General features: G+C 40.3%; 1 protein-coding gene across 1 annotated transcript in view; it reads right to left on the reverse strand.

The window, feature by feature from the left end:
* Window positions 1-21,975, reverse strand: part of si:dkeyp-23e4.3 (rho GTPase-activating protein 7) — a 44,585-nt gene that overhangs the window by 14,562 nt on the left and 8,048 nt on the right. The window lies entirely within an intron of this gene.

Here is a 21,975-nt window from a genome sequence, read left to right on the forward strand (position 1 = left end):
AATTGTATGGGATTTCCTATTTTGCTTTAATCCTTTTACCGGCCTTGAAAGGCTTTCTTTCTTACAGCATATTTTTCTTCTTTGTCACCTAACTTGACCTGAGAAGTCATTGAGTAGATCAGAGATGGATACGCACCTTCAGTTCAAACTGTCAACTCAGCACTTAATGTGTCTGCCTGATGCCTGATGGCAGATCTGAAATCTGTTCTTCTAGCAATAATAGATTATTAACTTGAGACTGACATAGCAGTTAACCACCTTCAAGGATTCCTAACTGTGGAGGATTTTCTGCTTAATTTATTTATTCCTTTTTTAAAAAATGTATATATTGTAGTTGGGTATGAACATAAATGCTTTTGGAGCGCCAAGAATGACACATAGCTGTCATCACGTTGTGCTTAAAAGACAAACAATCAAACAGACAGCAACAGAAGGAATTTAGTGTTTTACTTGCAATTATGTCCCTTTTTTACCATCAGACCTATAAAGCGAGGTATTCTCTAATGGAGTAATGGACCTCTAAATGAAACTAAATGTCAAATCCACCCTGCTATTATTGCTTAGCTGTAGCCAGTTCCTAGTGGATAAAGGCAAAGGCATGTAATTAACTCAAACCCAACTAGCCTGCTATTGAACTATTGGCCATACAACACTGCTGAATGCTCAAGTGTACTTGAAAACACACACCAACAGGTTCACTCTGCCACATAACCCTGCTAATGCCTGATGGTGCATTACACTCACCGATGCATCACCCCTGCTCTCCCCTCTCAGTGACTGCTGTTACACGACACACTGGCACCCCCCAGGTTTTAAACCTCACAGCTCTCATGTCGGAATTACCAAACAGTCCTTTTAGTGTGTGCATTCCACAGGGACTCATCCAGCTAGCTATTGGTCTTGTACACTCTCTTATTTAATATGAAACTGTTATAAATAGAGGTCTCTGAAAGCCCATTCTCCCTAAATGATTCAGACTTTTCTAGCCAAAAATCAATTATGAAGGTAAATGCCACCCTCTGGAAGTACCCGTAATATGGCAATGAGTCTCCAAAGACATCTGCAGTCTAATGAAATGAAATGATTCAATTTTACAAAAGGTATGAACCTTTGAACTTTAGCTGGGTCACAAACATCCCCATATATGTTTTATGTAATTCCTACAAATATTCCTTATAAAATCAGAATTTCTTAAAATGACTAGAATATAAAAAGATGACCATTACACAGAAAATAAAAATATGTCTGCAGTTAGGTGTCTTGAGGTTTAAAGAAAAAATGTGTCTAGCAGAAGACGACAGGACAGACTGGCAACGCTGGATGACAAGGTCACGGAAAACATGACAGCAGCGGTGGCTCCATCATGTCCCCAGCGAGCTCCACCCTTGACGTGTGTGGAGACACTTACTGCACCTCCCAGCACAGTTTCCTCTCTGGCTGCCATTTTGGCCAAAACCACTCAGCCCGCACATACCTCTGGCCTCCCGTTCATCAGCATGAGAATTAAAAAGGAGGCCAGAAGACAAATGTTTGGTATATGTCAAATCAAGATGCTTGGCAACCATCCTTAAGTAGAAAATATTAGGCTTTGCTTTAAGATGAACATGAGAGCATACAATTTGTGGAAGTTATATATAAGATTTGTGAGGCTGTGTCAGTATTTGTCCCCCATCCTGCTGTGTCAGAATTTATATCCCCTGTGCTACTGTCAGATTTTGTCCACCTTGTACAACCCAGTTTAGTTTTTCTACTGTTACTATTTACTGAATTTGGACAATTGGTGGACTGTTGAACTTTCTGTGTGTGAGTGTGCTATACATGTAAAGGTCACCAAACCTGGTGATCTCAGACTTGACAAAGTCATAGAATTTGAAAAGTTTCTAGGTGGACTGAGTTGGAAATGTTTTGACAAGAGTGCTGTTTTCTTAGTTGTGGCTCATCTTCAATCTCAAGCTAAAGTTCCTGATGAACTTACACGTAGCCCGTGACATTTGGCCCTTGACAGCACTACATGTTTTCTTTTAAAGACACAACTGTTCTAGAGAAAGCTATTCTGACACCTGATGGTAATTATGGATGTTTTGGCTTTTGTTTTCGCTGCCACCTCGCATTTACATCTGCATGGACTCTGGCAGCACCCTTCACAAAGTGCACCTGACAGGAAAAGTCATTCTGTAGAAGTCAGGATGGAGAGGGGCATCTGACACCACTGTAACAAAAAATCATTGCAACTCAGCTTGCATATTTCAGATGTCTTATGCCGGACTGAATTAAAGATGTAGTGGCGACACTTTTGGAGTTTTTCTTCCAAACTCTGGCGCTGTCCCCATTGGTGGATTAGACAGCTGGTGGATCCAGTGATGCCTTTCAAGAAGCAGTGAGCAAAATTTATAGATCTGCCTCAGTTAAGAATATGAGTTTGCAAACAAATGGAGATGAATGGGTTTCAGTTCATTCTGTCCTTTCAGGGGCAGTGATGGCGAGCTCACGTAGACAGCGCAGCACAAAGTAGCATGTGGTATGTGAGTGAACGCCTCAGGAACTGGCCCTGCAGTCTCCTTCGGAGCACTTTTGTTCAGTAGAGGTCCTTGGCACTGTTGTACATGTTCTATTAAAAGGCACAGAGAGCCATTTCCACTGACCTCCATTAATAGCAGCCACTGACAAGACCCCCCCCCCCCTTTTTTTTTCAAAGCAAGTGCTGAGGGCGGAGGAGGTGGCTGGTAGGAAATGCCTGTGTATGATAGCAAGAGAGTGGCTGTGCGTGTCCAACGTTGAGCGTGTTCATCCTAGGGTGTGTACCCAATGTTCTGGATGTATTTACAGACTATTTATTTTTACACACGATGGCGAGAATGAATGAGAGGTCCCTAACCAATCTGCCCAGCTGCCCATGAGTCTCCGCAATGCTATTTCCCGTGCTGGTATAAAGCACTCAATCCAGGAAGTGCTTGTTCTTCACATGTATCCCACTAGCAGCCACTTCTGATCAGACTACGCAGTGTGAACCACCCGGTTCAAAATGGCCCGGCCTCACTACTGGTACCAAGTGGGGCTGATCCGAGCTCTTTTGATCCACAACGTCAGACTGGATCAATTGAAGTAATTGATCCAGTAATAATGTGCCAACTTTTCTCTTGTCCTTCTCAGATGTCAGAGAAAGAGAATTAAGAGGGTGAAACACATTAGAGTTTAGACCCAGTGCTCCCATTATCAAGCCAAGCAGGTCCAGAGCGCTCACAGAGCTGGTGCCCTAGCTTTTTGTTACTGTGCTGTGATGGTTAATGGCTTCCACAGAACTGCAAGCGATAGCTAATAATGGCAGAACTGAGCTGGAGAGAGAATGCCATAGGCCGCGAGCCAGAGGCTCAGGAATTCAATTAAGTGTGAACATGATTAGAGAATGAATGAATGCACTAACTGCTTATAGATGAACCACACTAGTAAGTGAAGCCTGCGGCCTCCAGAAGTTCACCAAAGTGTGGTCTAAATTTTGAATGGTTCGCAGAACCCAAAAAAGGATTGTGGTATTCCTGGCATTCACCTGACCTCTTCAGGTTTCAGGTCTACATTAATGCTGTTTTCAGTAGGATCAGATTTGAGGTCAGAAGAAACATGGAAACAAGAAACAAGAAATTCATTTTCATCCAAATGTTTTCAAAAAAAAAAAAATGTTGCAAAATTTCTCTTAATGCTTAATTATAACTTTGTAAGCATTATGCACAATCTTGCATTTTTCTTTAGCAATGTAATGTTTATGTTAAAGTTAATGGAATAGGGAAAAAAAAGAAAATTAAAAGATAATACATCTCCAGTAATATTCCTAGAAATAAACTGGAGTAGTGAAAAAGTGTTTTTTATTTCCTGGTAATTGAAAAGGACTTCATTCATTTTATTTAAATTGACAATCACTCTGGACATTCGCAATAATGCGCTCCATCTAAATATAAACAAATTGATAGCAGAGTATGTTGGAAAACACTTTGGATGGTCTGAAAATGACTGTTGTTAATCAGAAATAGCACTGCAAATTTATGATGGTGCTTCTGTGTTTATAATGCTTGAGTCAATGAGAATTCTATTGGATTTCAAGTTCTATGAGCAAGAGATCAAATTCAATGCCTAGATCTTTGGAAAATCCAGCTTCCAGCAGAACGTGTAGGTGAGTCAGTGAAGGCTGTGGTCCATGGTTCCAGGTAATGTGTTTCTATGGATTATTATTACATTTTAGGGATATTATTAGCAGTATATGAAGTAATCAAAAGTGAAATACTTTTTTAAAAGCATGTGTAAAGGGTTACTGACATGGTTGTGGAGTCTTTTTAAATCTTCTTAATCTCACTTACATTATCTGCACATACCATAAATGATCCGATATCTCCATGGTACTGCTTAACATCATCAATCTGAAGAACAGTGCACTGCCATACCGTGGCACTTTGCTTGCAGTGCCATTCTGGAATGTCAGACTGAGGTCACTTATCCGACTTCCGCTGTTCCTGTGGCCCACGGAAAAGAAAAAGGCGGAGTATGAGAGTGTGAAGGGTGCAGCACTCCCACAACAGAAGGTAGAGAACGTCCTGTAAAGATATCCCTAAGATATCGATGTTTTGTAATCCTGTAGCCTGGTGCCCAGTGCTGGAAATGTCACCTTATGAGTTTCCCAGGATTCCTTGCCATTTTAACAATAAGATGTGTGACATAAGGAACCATTGCCTGTATTTAAATGAAGCGCAGGAAATGAGCTGAACATGGTGTAAACGCATGTAGATGATAGAAATTGTTGCATTCATTTATGGGGGTACTAATACTGAATCCTGCTCATGAGTTGAACATTTAAGTGACCTTTCCACCACGACTAGGCTCGACCGCACAGGCTCCTCTGTGCCCACTTTTCAACACATCATGTTGCAGACCAGAACTAGGGACTTACATTAAGGTGCTTACGAAGACGACACCCCCCCCCCCCCCGATATAACAGGTGCCAATTTTCAAGACAGTCTCACAGGCTTCTTTTTTTCTGAGAATGCGAATGGCCCTGAGACAACTAGATTACACATTCAGCCTGCTGCCTGATTTGAAATGAGGGAGAATGGCAAAATTACAGCAATTGAGAGGATGGCTGCCCTGAATGCAGCAGGCTGTGAGTGCGTACAATGGAAGACCTGCGCAGGGAGAGGGGGGTGTTTTGGGGTGGGGGTGGAGGGGCTGGGGGAGCACGAGGAGTGGGAGAGGAAGGTATGCAAACAGTTTAGAAGAAGCTTTGCATAATCTCTTTTTGGCTGCAGCTAGCAGTGCTAGATAAACACTTATGCTGGCACACACACGCACGCACACGGACACACACGCAAAATACAAAAGATCTGAATGGCTTAGGTGCATGGAAACACGTGTGCACACTTGTGCACCTTTAAATGGTGTAGTGAGAGCAGTCCAAAAGCACTTGGAAGTCCATTTCTTTCATGAAATGTAAATGAATTTCTTGAAGAGCCTTTATGTTTGTGTAAGTGAATGAAAAGGTAGGTAGGTAGGGGTGTGTGTGTGTATGGTATTGGTGCCTGTGGGGGTGCAAGTGTTTTCATTTGTGTATATGCATGGTCATTGCGTGGCACTCCTGCTCCCTCTGAGGGCCTCGGGCAAGGCCATGTCCTGACAGAGCAGTGCAGGTCAGCGCAGAGACTAACTCTCCCCCTGCTGGTGGAAAAAGAGCCATTACACCGGCTTTCCTAATGGAGTTCTCTCACATCTTGCAACACACGGATATTATCAGTATTATTCTTGATTAAATGAACTGGTGTTACCATAGCATATTTGGGTTGTAATTACATTGATATGAAATAATTAAAAGTGGTAAAAAAAAATTAATAAAATAAAAATCAACAAAAAAGTAAACTCCATAGCTGCACAGTTGGGTCTCAATTTTTATTTGTTTCACATTTGTAACTACATACATTTCATATTAGGTTTAAATGGTCACTGAATAATTCACAGTGGTTACTTATAAGCCTTAAGGTTAATAACTAAATAATAAGACAGGAATTTAAAAGGCTAAAGGTTTACTGGCAGGGATGTGAGGTCTTTATATTTTTGAGACTCTTTGCAGTCTAAAGAACAACAGTTAAACAAAGATTCATATTTAAAAGTTTCTAAATATAAAAGCTCTAAAGTTCTATTCCATTTTCCTGGATCCTTAATAACATGTCCAAATTGTGGTGAAAAAGTGACATTTTTATTGTTTTTCTTTTTCTAATTAGCTTTACAGAACATTTTGTGCTAAAAAAAGAACAAGTTGTTGACGATTGTGTGTGTAACCTCTTTCAAAAGGTTCTGTCTGACTCAGAAAAGACACAGGCTATTCTTGGATATTGTCTCTTCCAAGTATAGTTGTATAAGCATATATACAATTGACTATAAACCTCATCAGAACACCGCACCCTCTTACTTGGACATGTGACAAACATCTGCCATATCACTCAGTTACAATTGCGAATATTATGTCTTTGACATTTGTAATATATTAATTAAAGGCAAGAAAACCAATAAACTTTGCAATGATTCACACCTTAGGAATGTTAACAGGCATGCTGCGTTTCTTACATGAACTCAATTAAATGACAACACTGGTGACCTCACTATAAGAAGTCCAAACAGAGTGATATCTGTGGCACTGGCAGTAGCTATCTGGACTGGTCCTGAGCATTTGCTATAATAGGCAGTGCAGGAGTTCATAATTCAACTGAATGGTCAGACGATGATTTGTGAAGAAAGATCAGTCAATGACATGCAGGAAGCAATGAGGTCAGCTGGACCCTATGATCTTGCGCAGTGATATTGCCTTTTATAGCTGAGCGTCTCAAGAGGAAATCCTTGCCTAATTAACAAAGTCCTGCCCTCCAGCACTGGACTTTACACTTTCCTGTTTAGTCCCAGGCAGAATGAGAGAGAGAGAGAGAGAGAGAGAGAGGCAGATGGGGAGAGGATAGAATGATAGATGAGAGTGATGTATGACCACAAAAGGAAAAGAGGGTGGGGGTTGGAGGTGGAGGGTAGCTTAGAATGGGCAGGCTTGGGGGATCAGCTCTGTTGATGCACAGAGAAAGGTGGTGGGCTACAGAAACACAGAGAAAAGGTGGAGGGTACCTGATACACAGAGAAATGTGATATGCAACAGACGCACAGAGAAAGGTGGTGGGCTACAGAAACACAGAGAAAAGGTGGAGGGTACCTGATACACAGAGAAATGTGATATGCAACAGACGCACAGAGAAAGGTGGTGGGCTACAGAAACACAGAGAAAAGGTGGAGGGTACCTGATACACAGAGAAATGTGATATGCAACAGACGCACAGAGAAAGGTGGTGGGCTACAGAAACACAGAGAAAAGGTGGAGGGTACCTGATACACAGAGAAATGTGATATGCAACAGACGCACAGAGAAAGGTGGTGGGCTACAGAAACACAGAGAAAAGGTGGAGGGTACCTGATACACAGAGAAATGTGATATGCAACAGACGCACAGAGAATGGTGGTGGGTACCAGACACATGCGAGCTGAGGCCCCGGGGACTTTGTTATGCATCCGAGTCTTTGCATACCTTCGCACATGACCTTCACAACGTGTGATCCTTCACACAAAGCACAGGTGAGACCATTTAATCAAATCTTAACCTCTTTCCCTTAGCACATCTTTACTGCAAAAATCTTCCTAAATATCCATTTAAGAGGACAAGCACAAAAAAAATAAACACCCCTGCACCCTTATGGGAACCATAAACCTTTGAGAGCCAAGAGGAATGATATTCATGGGAAAAAGTCCTCCTAGAAGTTATTGCTGATTCGTAATGCTGTTTTGAAATGTTAATGGAGAACCATATTTAAGCTGCAAATGTTTTAATATACATGTGTTCCAGATACACTAAATTTCAGCTTTGCCTTTAATTTTCTTTCTGGAAGGTGTGTGACTAATGGCCAAGGGCAGGTCTCCACAAAGAAATGGACCGAGTTCCTGGACTGCATTCAGATACCTGTTGAGAGTAGGTAGAGAGTGGGGGTTGGCCCCTGTGTGTTTCAAAGTGTGCACTCCATTTAGTAGCAGAGCCAGGGGCCCATAGGATGTTGCATTGCAGGGAAAGCAACATCGAACTAAAGACAAGCACATAACTACTTTAGAAATGGTGAAGTATCAAGATGACATATTTAATTTAGACACAGTATGGCAGGTTGAGAGTTTGGTAAACTCCAGTTAGACCAATTAAATGGTGTAATACAGTAAATCGGGTGCTGTAGGAACATGTTGTAACAAAATAGCAACACTCGCAAAAATTCATAACTGCATACTACTCCGTTTGCAATGTCAACTCAAATATGCTGTTACAAAAAGAGACAAAAACCCATCATGAAAGTGTCGATATGAAAATGTCATTTTAACACACGGTGAAACTGTGTGTAAACATTTTTAAAAATTTTTTAAAATCAGCTGTTTGAAGCATATCCAAATCTAACTGTAAATATAGAATATATTATAATGTGAAAAACCAATCCAGAGTAGCAACATTTGGACTAAACTCCATATATTTATATATCAAAATATTATTTTTCACATAAATATTACAGTGCTACAGGCCAAAGTAGACAAAATGGCACCCATGTGTCACGGTGTAAGTTCTGCCGGCATTCATCCAGTTCAAAATAAGAGACTATTCAAGCAAATGACAATTTAATTATGACTTTGAGATGCTCTGTTTTGCACAGTTAGTATATAATGTGCATTTGCACTACAGCTGTTCCAGAAAGTTGAGCAAAGGTGCAAAACAGCAATCAGAATGTCTACTGATTCCAAAAGTAACTCATTTAGGCAGACAGTTAAGTAATTACTAAAGCTACACATCTTCATTTAGTTGACATGTGTTTGTATGACAGTTGAATGCTTTCTGCACAACAAGAGATCTTCTATCTTCTGTGAATCAATTTTTTTAGGTGAGGTAAATGCACACTTATTATATAGCCTTTTTGAATTAAGGCAATTTACTGAATGTAACTGTTGTCCCACTTTAAGACTGTTATTGAAATGACACTCAGAGAACAACATAAAAACTATTACAGAAATCTCATACAGAACCAGGGTTTAATTTTTAGCTATAATGCGTATAATAGGTAACCCACAAACAAACATCATAACATCTCTATATGCTCACCACTTTTGTTAACCCACACTATTTGACTGTGTATAAAGGGGCTCAGCCTAGATAGCTCTTAAGCCATTCTCAGACCTGCAGTTGATTTAGGACGTACCATTCTGTAATGGAACCTCATAAGGGCCAAATCCTGTTTGTCCCCACTCACCATTTAGTAGTAAAAACTTGTTCAGTCTCAAGGCTCTCTCTTCAGAGTACAACTCAACATATGCAACAATTTTGGAACAAATTTGTATAGTGAATCTCTTTACCTAAATGTGTAGAGAATGTGACATGCAGTTTTAATGCAAATTCACAATTTAAGTATACATGATGAATATTGTTTTCAGCTTCATATTGTAATTGATTTAGTTTGTCCATATATCAGGTACACTGCAATAATACCACTGTAGCGATAGAGACATACAGTAAGTCACTCAATATGGGTCTTAAAAATGCAAGCAATGATTATTCAACTTAGACTGGCAAACATCTCAAGCCACTAATCTTAAATGAAACTCATGTCTCACTACCATAAATTGAGATTATCTTGAACAAAATTGAACAGTGTGCATAGTGTATGTTTGTGCTACTGCTATCTCCAGTAAAAAAGCAAAAACAAACCAAAACTTTATTCAGAATGTCTGCTGATTCTAAAAGTCATTTGGACACTCAGGTAATGTCATCATTAGCTGTGTCTCCATCTAGTTGCTGTGTGCACATCTGATAGTTATTTGCCAACCCAACAAGTGATCCAGTCCATTTACGAATTGATTTCCTTTGACATGAAGATCCACACATGGGCTTCAAAACAATCTATGGAGCTTGTGGAACTGAGATGATGTGCAAAGTGTAATGGCTAAATCTTTGGGCTTTTAAGATCTCTATTAAAAATTCTGTTGCATGACACTGAAAGTATTTTTCAAAAAAAAACAAAAAACAAAAAACAAAAACAACAACAACAACAAGAATTTTCTTCCCTCCCTCATTTTTTTCAGATTAAATATTTCACAGTAAAACTAACAATGCACATAATGTATGCAGAGACTGCTTAGTGTAGAAAACATTGATGTAGAAGAAGTCCACTCATGTGGCTTACATATTGCAGCTGTGCTGTCACTGTAAGTAGGGAGAAATCAGAGTCCAACCTACTGCACAGATTTATACTCAAAGCGTTTTGTAAGATTAGCTTCACATGATTATCAACCAGTGAGGCACAGTAAGGCTAATGGCATTAATAAGAGTTAGCTTTAGCCTTTACTGAAACAATATAGTGCAACTTGAGTTTGTGATGATGAAGGTAACAAAAAGGTGTGTGTGGGGGGGGAGGTGAAGGAATACATGGCCAATGCTCATCACCTGTCTCCTAATGAGTTGGATGAGCCTAGCTTTGATGAAAATGTCATGCCATCCTTTCTTATTGAAAATCATTACCTTTTAAAGATCATGACATTAAAGAGCCATCCATGTGCATAAACAGCAGACAAGTAAGTGAAATACAGCCTGGTGACCAAAGTTTCCTGATGCAACTGGCCTGTGCTGTGCCTGCCAAAAATGCCATAGTCAGAGGAGAGGCCCATTCATCAACTGAAGAGGAGAGGTGTCATAAGAGCTGTCCAGTCAATGATTCATACTGCTCTCTTGTAATAATGTGATGTTTTTATCAGGTGGCTCACAACCAGCATCTCTGGTTTGTCTACATATGCTTCCAGCTACTGCAAACTGGCATTGGTTAACACCACTCTGAGCAATATTTGGAGCATCTCGTCAGGCACATGAGGCAATCCTCCAGTGAAATGTCATCTAACAAATGTCTTTAATTAAAAAGTGCTAAAGAATGTGCATGTCTTAGTCTGCTGTGAGAACCCTGCAGCTGAAACATTCAGTAAAAACTTTAGACTGCACCACAAAAAAAAAAAAAAAAGTTTTTAGTTACTTTATCTATCAGCTATCCCACAAGTGGGATACTTCTCATTTAAAATTTTCACTATCTCTAATGGACAATCAATGATAGAAGTTGACAATAAAAGGTCTTTTTTAAAAATTTTATTTTAAATATAGTCATTGACCATTGTTGTGATAATCCAGCCTGACTTTAAGATGATAGTTCAATGTCAGAAGACATTTCATAAATGAGTAATTGGTCAGAATCTGTTTAAAGGAGGGAATCACTGTCAGAATTTATTTGGTAAAATCCATTTTCAAACCGGTGACCTGATTTGAAATGCATAAGTGCTGCCCTTATATGACATGTCTTGAAGTTATAAAATTACATCTGTTTCAGATGTTATATTTTTAACGACTGCAGCTTTTATTTGAAATCTGACATTCTGCTGAAAATACAATTGGTATGCAAACAGAAATCATGCTCCCATGCCCTCAGCTCATTGTAAAAGACAAGTTCTCCTTGCAAACTAACCTAATGCCTAAATATTAGTCCACTTTGTACTTTGCAATTGTTAGTAGCCACAGCTAACAATAAATGTCAAATATAGTCACCTGGATCCAATGTAGGCATACATGTTAACAATTGGAGGTGGTTACTCATTAAAAAAAAAAAAAAAAAAAGTTAGCTTGTTAGCTTTATACAATGTACATATATTCACAATGTACAAATTTACAGCACTTTGTTTGCTGGTGATGTTCAAAACAGAATTACTAACTAGGTAGAACTAGGTCGCTTATGACTTGTGCATATATCCTGAACTCATTCATTCAGCCTTTTTAAACTCAGAAATATATTGAGGTAGAGACCTCAATTTACAATATAGCTATATATTAAAATATCCCATGCAGAATATATTCCAAACAACAAACTTGTGTAAAAATAGTTAAAGTGGAATAAAACCAAATTAAATAAGAATACCTTAAAATAAGGAACAGTTACAAATTCAAAAATTAAAGCAAAATAAATACATAATCTAAGAGAGAGAGAGAGAGAGAGGAGAGAAGATTCAATTAAAATTTAATTTCCATAAGGATAAAACTTTAGACTGTTCTGCATGTTATTCCAGGTTTCAGGTTCACAGCAAGTAAAACTGAACTTTCCAAACTCAGTAAAAACAGCCAGTACCTGCAACATAATCCAATCATTTGCCTTACAGAGAGAGAGGGCTACCCAAACTTAGCTCAATCATGAGCTCACAACAATACGTATTATTCTCGCTAGTAATAAATCTTAAATGCAGAGTGATAAACAGAGTCCAGGGGCCTGAGAGTCACAGCTGAAGCATGCATGTTTAAATGTCACCATAATCCATAAGAGCAAGGAAAGTAGCCTCAATAAGCATCCATCTACAGTACAGAGGGAAGCATGTTTTATTACTATGAAAGAGACCAAATTTTCCCTTAATTTTTGCTCACTGCCAGGCGAAGAAAAGAGGAAACAAACGCGAGTCACCCACTGAAGAATTTCACTAAACGCACTAAAACGATCATAAAAGTACACTAACGAGAACAGAAGTAATCGCAACATTCGATGAGCGATAAACGATCGCAAAACACAAAGAACTTTTAAGGGACACAACAATATCATAACAACCCTCAGGTGGTGTGGCGAACGAGACACAACACACACCACCTGAGCGAAGCGTGGCTACAAAAAACAAGGAACAAAACACAAAAACAAACTGACCCAGTTGCAAAGCCGCCGCCGAATAACGGATGCTGCCGTTGGTTAACGCCGTTACTCTCACAAGCCCTAGTCAAACGATATTTAAAGTCTTCTCGTCAATCGAGATTCCAAGATACTTGTACTAGACTTTTAAGATTTGTAATACGTTTAGTAGATATAATCACGCAATCAGTATCGTTAGCCTTGTTGGTAAACATGAATGTAGTATTATATTAATTAAGGACTAATTTATGGTTAGCCTATAGAGCGCCACTTGTAAATCAGCAAAGCAATAAGTATCCACAGAAAAGTACAGGACTACATCATCAGCATATAAATGAACATTATACGCAAATACAGAAGAAAAAAATAATTTGTATAAATTATGAACAGAACAAACCTAAGGATTGAACCTTGTGGGACACCTTTAGCAATTTTCATACATTTGGATTTAACATTTCCAGTTGTCACAGCTGTCTGTCCATGAGGTAACTCTAAAACCATTTATAGGTGAGTACTATAAGCCTTGTTAAAAGAATGATCAACTGTATCGATCACTTTTGAAATATCAATAAAAATCGTGGCACAGTGCTTATTTTCTATCTAGAGCCAAAATAAATTTGAAAATTTAAAACAAGAGAAGCGACACAACAGTGCTGTGTTTTTCTCTAAAAACAGTGGTGTATGCTGAGAATGGAATGTGTTGAGTAATAATTTGATTATTTACTAGGCATTGTACTATTTGAACATTTAGAGATAGGCTATAATTGTTCAGTTGCCAGAACAGATAAACAATATTAACAAAAGTCATAATAATAGTAAATAATTAATAAGAGTCACAACCACAACAGCAACCACTTCACACTGCTTTGACTGTTCCTGCAATGGAGCAACACTGGTGACTGTATTAAAAAATGGCCTCAATGCATCTGCTAATTATCCACATGTGGCACAATTAGCTATTAATGCTATGAGAACCAGCTACAGTCTACACACCTCCACCATGATTAGCCATCAGCTGCTTTTTTGGGGCACAAGGATAAAAAGCATAGGATGCATTCATTTGCTGGACCTGGTTCACCTTTTGCTTTGTCACAGCATTCACAAGGACACAGGAGATGTTCTTTGCTGCTGGTAAATAAAGTGCTCTCCACATGGTCGACAAGACTAAAAAATGGATGCTAATGCGTTTGCAAACTGTAGGGTTCCGCTCTGACTGACTGGGATTGTGATAGCTAGGGGGAGACTCTCTGGAAGTTTACTCTCCCTGTATAGGAGTCCAGAGCTTCTTTTGTTCAAGCAGCAATATGTCTTTAGGCACTTCTGTGGACAGGTGGCTCACATGCTTTTTCATATTGGCATTTCGACTAGCTCTTTCATAGTCTTTATACTCCCCTGTCCCTGTGCAATAAATATCTGTTTAGAAACTGCCATTATATTGTACTCCCATTGATTGAAAGATAAGCATGTTGATTGGTCGCTTCATTTACTAATTGATTGCTTGACTCATTGTCTGATTTTCTTGGTGTGATTGATGGAGCAGTGAAGCTGGTTGGAGATCAAAAGACCGTGTTCTCCCGAATTTGAAACATTACCTCCCTCCGAAACTTTGTAGTCCGAGTCAATGGGCATCTCAAGCATAGCAGGCCAGACCCATACCAGACAGAAATTTGGAAGCACAACAGGGAAAATCATTTGGTCTGGTCTCCTTGCCATAGTCATTTAACTTGATTAATAGGAGCACCGTTGATTCAATTTTTCCATTTCTTGGTATTGCTCTCTTGTGCCAGAAAGATATATTTACTAAGGCAAATAAGCCATTCTTTATATTTTTCAGTTTGGATTTATATTAAAAATATATACTCATGGAGAGAGGGACAATCAACTTCTGTACAGGCTCTATCCACAATATGCCCATGATGGTATTCATTGTTTTTATGCTCTTTGGTTCACATTGTGGATAAGGTAATTCTTGCTTCTTTCAGTCTGCATTGCCAGCTTGAAAGAAAATAGAAGCACTACAGGAGAGAGTGGAAAAAAACAGAAGGTCCTGAATGGGTGAATCAGTTATTAAGTACTATCAGGCCTCTCATCTCTTATTCAGGCAGGCAGTCACAGGCTGGGCACAGAAGAGCTGCAGTGCTGGCGTGTGATAGATTCGAAGCTAAGCAGAGCTGACTGAAGTTTCAAGGTTAGGGGGCTTCTTTACGGACTGCAGGATGGAAACGGCAGGCTCGCTTGTGATCATGGTTTCCATTATGCCTAACATGACCCCTCTGGAAGCCCCATCCGTCATCATGATGTGAAACCAGCCCAGCACCCTGGACAGGCGGGGGCTGCACAGGTAACCCCACCCTGCCCATAAGCAGCAAATGTTTATGACTGTTAAAGCATTGCTGTGTAGGCAGTGTGACTCCTTATGTTTATGTTTATTTCCTTTTTTGTAGATTAGTTTGACCCTCCCTGGCACTACATGTCTGCACACCTTTCATTACTGCATATAACCTTGCGTGCCAGCAAGTTGCACTTTTATGATTTCACAGCATGGAGAATAACTTAATTGAATGAGATGCTCATGCTTTGAGTCCCCAAGCGTCCTGTCTTTCTCCTCAGTTTGTTTTCCATTGTGAATATCAGGCACCAGCACTGTTATTTTATTTCATGAGGTCTCATGCTGAGAAACTCCATTAGCACTCCATCAGAGCCGCAGGACGGTGGTAGACACGAGCCAGCCTCTAGTGCCACCAGCCGGTCACTCCCATTTGTAAATGGAAAAGCACGACGTCATCTCCCACCCCACATCCACATCCACTCCACCGCCACCCCTCCGCCTTTCAGTGACCTTAAGTTTAGCATACTCCTCTATGTCTTGCCAGGACATGTTCTTTTGAGAGGTTTGGCAGTGAGAGGCTAGCGTGCGTTTGTTGTTTCTTTTTCAGGGCCAAAACACACCTCTTTGTAAATGAGGTGCTGTCAGAGAGAAAGTACGAGAGAGAGAGAGAGAGAGAGAGAGAGAGAGAGAGAGAGAGAGAGAGAGAGAAGAAAGTACGAGAGAGAGAGAGAGAGAGAGAGAGAGAGAGAGAGAGAGAGAGAGAGAGAGAGATGAAGTATAAAAAGTTCTCATCAGGAAGTTTGAGAAGTAGTTGGTGTTTTAAAAGAACAAGCTGCAGCATTTTTAAATAGGAGCCCAACACTGATTTATAGCACAGGGGGCTAAAGAGCTGATTACCCCAGCACTATCTTTGACTTGTCAGCCAAGTTTTGTACTGCTTTGATTAAGCCAATCCCTACGACTGTTTTGGCATGTTTAAGCTAAAAACACCAGGGTTTAGAGTACTACAGACTACTACAGACCGAGAACATTTGGCTGCACTTAGTAGATGTGCAAAATAGCTATGTATTTCAGGGCGACTGTTTCTAAGTGTGTTATATGCAAAAATATTATGATATCTACTTAGCTAAAAATAACAAACTCGACATATTATTGACTAGTGTGGTTTAACTATATATATATATATATATATACACACAGTACATATATACAACTATATCAGGAATTTATAAACCAGCAGTTTTCTAATTCCTGGAAGTAACCCAGGCACTGTGCACTTTGTGTTTTCCCTGTTTGAACACGCCTGACTCAGCTCATTAAGTAATTATTAAGCACTTAAACACTTAATAAGCACTGAGCTGAGTCAGGTCTGTTAGATGAGAGTAAACACAGAAAAATCTTGAGGGCTGGGACTGAGAAGCCCAAATAGCCACCAAATATCCCTTTCCAGCCTTCCTATGTCTCCATCCAACTCTATCCTTTTAGCTGTGATATCATCAGCTATCTGCTCTTACCTGCCCTGATGTGTTCATGTTTACATAGAGTCTCCATTCATCCTGCCCACACGCTACAAATTGGATCAGATGTGTAAAGTGACCTTTTCCTTTCCGTTTCCCCATGCTGTACTCTCCCTCTCCCTGGACAGATTTACACCCCACCACCTCTTCTCCACCTTATTACTTTCCCGTCAGCTGTTTTTTTTCACCCCTCGTGTGTGTGTACCTCCCCCCTCCCCCAGCTTACCCAGCAATACTCAGCCCCTCGGCTAACCCGAAGCGGGAACATTTTCGAGCCTGGCCCGAATCCATCACGCTAGGCCCCGAGCCCCTTATCGCCCAAGCGGAGACATGGGTATTCCATAAAAGAGGCAGCGCGAGAGGGACGAGAGGGAGCACGACTCAGAGAGACAGAGGTGCAGAATCGATAGAGGAAAAGGGAGGGACGCAATGAGTGAGCTAGAGATAGGACCAGCCTGGAGAGACAGAGATGGAGGGAGGTACGATGGTGCAGATAAGGGAAACAGCAAAGTTGATGGGAGGCCAGTAGCTACCCACCCCCACCCCCACCCCCACCCCACCCAGATAAGGCAGTGGAAAGGAGAGATGGCCGTAATAAATCGGGTCATGCAGGGGAGTTGTAAAGTGAGCATGGAAATGCCGAAACAAGCATGAGGGAGGATGGCTAAACTGCACCTGGGAAAAGGAGAGGTGGGGAAAATAGAGAGATGCAATTGCAGAAAGCTCTGCCTCTTTGTATTGCCAACAAAAGGAGCAGAATTCAACAGAGGTTAAATTGTGCGATCTTTAAAACAGCAAAACTTGCATGTGTATTAGTATGTTCAGCTGAGCATAGGCAGCCATTGCAATTCTATCTAAATGTTTCTGTGCTCCAAATAGAAAGGCTACAGTACTGAACTTTATGTATGACTGGTAGAGCTATTGTCCACAATTGTCAGGAATATCCTGACCGTGAAGGGCAATTTAACCCATCTTGACAATGATCTGACATGCACAAGGTATTCTAGAAGGCATAAATGGCAAAGGAGAGTTTCATGTACAGTTTTTTTGCAGTGATCATTACCTCCCTATACAATAAATCTCAGCTGCTGGCCCTTACAACAATTCTGCCTCTTATTAACACACATACACCGACCAAAAACATTGTTTTGGCACATAAATTCACACATAAATGATGCAGTAAACTCATTCACACAAACAAACAAACAAACAAATCAAGCAGGGAAAAATACAGACTCACTGTCACAGACTGCTCCCAGTCCCACTGGTCACGTGGTACGGCCCGCTGCGTGCAGTGCAACTTCGCTTTGTATTATTTGTAACCATGCCTCCATTGTTTGCACACACCTGCACATGGTTGAATGTGATTGTCTGTATGTATTTAAACCCCTGCTGGTGTGTGTATCTTTGTTGGTCATTGCCTTTGTTCATGTCATTGCTGTTAAATGTTAGTGTCTGTTATTTTTCACATTGTCAATGCCTGTGTTTGTGTTTATCTTTATCATTGCATGTGAGTACCAATGTTGTATGTGTCCAATAATAAATGTTTGTCTACATTGATGGAGTCTGTTCGTCCCGTTCCTTGTCCTGCGGCACTTGGGACGTCACACTCACACAGCGCAGACCCATGGTTTGCTCATTATAATAGCAAAAACACTTAATAAAAAATACATGTAGATTTACTTCAAAATGTTGATTTTACAGAGAGAGGGGTTCAAAGCATGAAATAGTATGCTGCTTGAGAAAGAGCCTCCAATGTGTACAGTGCATTTTGCCATTGTACAGGCCTGTAGGGAACAGAATCTCTGCCAAAAGTCTTGTGATAAATATTGAAGGGAAGCTACTGGATTCGCAGCTGTAAACATCCACAATCTGAATGACTACTGAGTATATTCACCATTAGAAGTAAAACCGACAGTTTTTAGGTCAAAACATTCCCTCTCTGACAATAAGACAGCTTCTAGGTAGATGTGGGTCTGATGCAGTTTGACAGTGTAATTTCTGAGCAGTATTATCAAGCAGTCATATCCAAAACTATCCATACTGTTATTCACTACTTTTACATCTGTAGTCCTCAGATATTCTTCTCTATCTAACAGATGTAGGGAAAAATATTCCATTCAAATAGAGAAAGTTTACTATTCTCTGTAAAACAATTAATATTTAATCATATCAGAATTATTGCACTGAGGAAACCTTGAGTTTGAACGCCCGGTTTGCTGAAGAAATGGAGTCCTAAAAAAATCAAGAAATCAAGTTTAGGCGTTGTGTGTTTCATTGACACTGTAAGCCGTAATTCTTTTTTAATGATTTTGTTCATTATTTTAACAGTAGTGTTATAAAATTGTGAGAACAGCAGAGCATGTCTTTGGTTTCTTTTTTTATTGAATAATGTGCTTGAGAATGAGATGTATTTTTAGCTGCTTTCACCTCACTTAGTCCATTCACAGCGTTATGACGGAAATACCTTTGAAAGCCGATAATTGGTGTTAACGTTATAGGTCACCGCATGATAAACATTTCTGGTGCATAGTTATGATTGTTGGTAATGTTGGATTAAGTCGGATTTATCTAATCTTGTGTGTGAGCAAGCGAATAAGTAGTCTAGAAATGCACAAAAGAAAACAACAGAACATTCTTCAGGCTTTTGAAATTAGAAAGCGAACGGCCCTAAGCAGTGAAGGTTCTGCCGAGAGCATCTGCTAACGTTAGTGCTAGCATTAGGAAGCAGTCAGCTGCATATCCATGATCCTAACCCAGTGTATTAATAGGTAGGAATACTAAATTAACGTATAGCTAGCTAGCCACTGCATTGTATGCTCCCATCTGACTAAATGAGGGAGTCTTGTTTGTGTTACCAACTTTTACTGCATGTTTCTGTTGACTATTCTTAATATATTATGTACTCATATAGTATATTGTAAATATTTAGCTGGTGTTGTTTTTAAGGCCTGTTGGCTAGTCTTTGAAATGCATGCCATAGGGCAGAGTTATTCAAATCCCAGTCTTAAACAGATTCAACAGGTCCTGCAGATTTTCTACCCTCCCTTTAGCTAGGAGTCAGATGTGAAGACAAAGTGGCCAACTAGTTACACGTGTCATTTAATTAACTACAAGGCATTACAAAATCCATGACCCAATTTAAATTTGAAGTCAAGATCTGAATACCACAGTGGTAGGGTAATCAGAGTTTTATGGTGGTGGTGTATCAGTAAAGTGTAAAAAATCCTGAATCGAGCACTCCCTTGCTCACTCACTGAATGTACATGTGTTGGAACCTTGACACTGAAGGTAGCCAACAAGCGTGTGTACACTATGAAACATAAGCCTACTGGCGCCACTGCTGTGTTTGATCAGGATGTAGCTGCTGGCAGGCCTGTTGTTGAGGAGACACACTAGGACCATCTAGCTGCTGGCAGGTGGATGTTGGGCCTCATCTTGTGCTCTCCTCACTGGTGGCGGGGGGTATGCCTCCCTCTCTGACTTATCAGCAGCAAGCACATTCGTGCATGGAGCGTACACATCGGTTATGGAGCCAAATTCATTTGAGGACATGCCTTGAGACTCGACGTCACAGGACACGAAAGCGTTCTGGGATATCATCTGCTCTCAGAAGTGTGTTGCACAAAGAAAACCGCACAAAACACTTTCCCAGAGTGGCTCCTTTTTTGAGAGAAGAGTATGATGTAATGGGCGCGGGACTAGCCAGAAAGACAGGGCTGTGTCTTCCTATAAGTGCTGTAAGCAACGGACTGCGTTCCACTACGCAATTCTTAATACAGATTTACCCAAACCCTCCCACATAACTACAAAATACAATACATCAATTCCCTATAACAGAATGTGAAATTTATTGCATATGCATGAAAGATAATCCATAAAGCCTGATTCAGTGTGTTCTGTGTGTTCTGTTGGCATGTGTGCATATCTTGGAGCCAGCTAGAGTGTATTAGATATAGACGCAGCCTAGAACGGCTTCCTTGTTCTTTTTTACAGAAGAGTCTGAAGTTTCATCTCACATGTGCTACTATTCACACATGTGCTGTAAACATTTGTGAATTCGTCTGTGGCAGGGAGAATGGAATGCTCCAGTTTTGCCTTTGCCTGGTATCCAGCCGGAGACGGATTTAGTGCTAGAGTCATCCGTTTCTCTCCGAGGATGCCTCTCTATGTTTAAGTGTAAGCCACTTAACACAGCCTTTCAGCAACAGACCTGCTTGCCAAGCAGGGCTGTACCAGACACTGAACAGATTACGATCAAGGATTACATTTTTATTTTTTTTTTAAATGAGAAAAACAAAAATATTTGTCGCAATCAAACAGCTCCTTTGCTGGCTGAGAAGGCAAACACACTGGCCCATTGATGTTTGTTTCTTTTTGTTTTTCTTCTCTTATTGATGATACAAACCTGCATTGGCCTGAGCTGCTTGGTCCACCTCAGCCACTGGATGAATAGAGGAATTTCTCCTTGAAACAGATGGATTACATTTTTGCTAGAAATTAATTCAAGCTGTCACCTGATCAGCCACCACTTGCTTTCGCTCTTGCCATCTTCACTTCTGGCTAACCTAAAGAGGGGCAGGTGAATCAATTCACCTTTATCCTGCATTCTCGAAGAGAAATTCTGGTTATGTTACACCCCTTGTTCAATTCACACATACATACTGTACAAAAAAGATCATAAATTGTACTTGGAAACTGGGAGTGACTGTGCTATAGATCATTAAGGACTATGTGTAGAACAGCAAAACTCATGACTGCCCTATTGTTGCCTTTGTGGACTTAAGGAGCAACAGAGGATCTTTTTGTTTAAAAATTATGTTTCTTCCCAATCTGTCAATTGTTGCATATTTGTACATGTACAAATTTAAGTGTACTGCCTCATCTTTATTCATCATTGTGAATCTCTTTTCTGAAATTCATGTGAACATCTTTTGTTTTAGCATGAACTCTCGCCAAGAAACCCTCGCCAACACAACCTGCAGGGATGTTCATATGTTTATATGACGCCACGAAAATTCTATTGGCTGAACTGCTGGGGAGATAAAAGAGGCAGATTTACAGCTGTTTGGATTGGCTTAGCTTGGCTTGCAAGCCGGCCTCTTGTGAGCCACACATTTGCATATGCACTGGAGTGCAGCAGAGAGAGCTTTTTTTGTCCCTGAAAAAGTGCTGATTAAGAAATCGATTTAATAACTCACAGAGAGGACTGACAGCTGCTGCGGTGGCAGTGGGCTGAGACGGCAGCCGATTTCATGCATAATGAAAGGTGATGGAGGGACCAGAACCTTCTTTCTGGGGTGCGACTAAGCCCATAATGCTGCATAATCATTTTAAGCAG

This window comes from Electrophorus electricus, chromosome 8 (assembly GCF_041902795.1).
Source record: "Electrophorus electricus isolate QZ-2024a chromosome 8, ASM4190279v1, whole genome shotgun sequence".
NCBI classification, from domain to species: Eukaryota; Metazoa; Chordata; class Actinopteri; order Gymnotiformes; family Gymnotidae; genus Electrophorus; species Electrophorus electricus.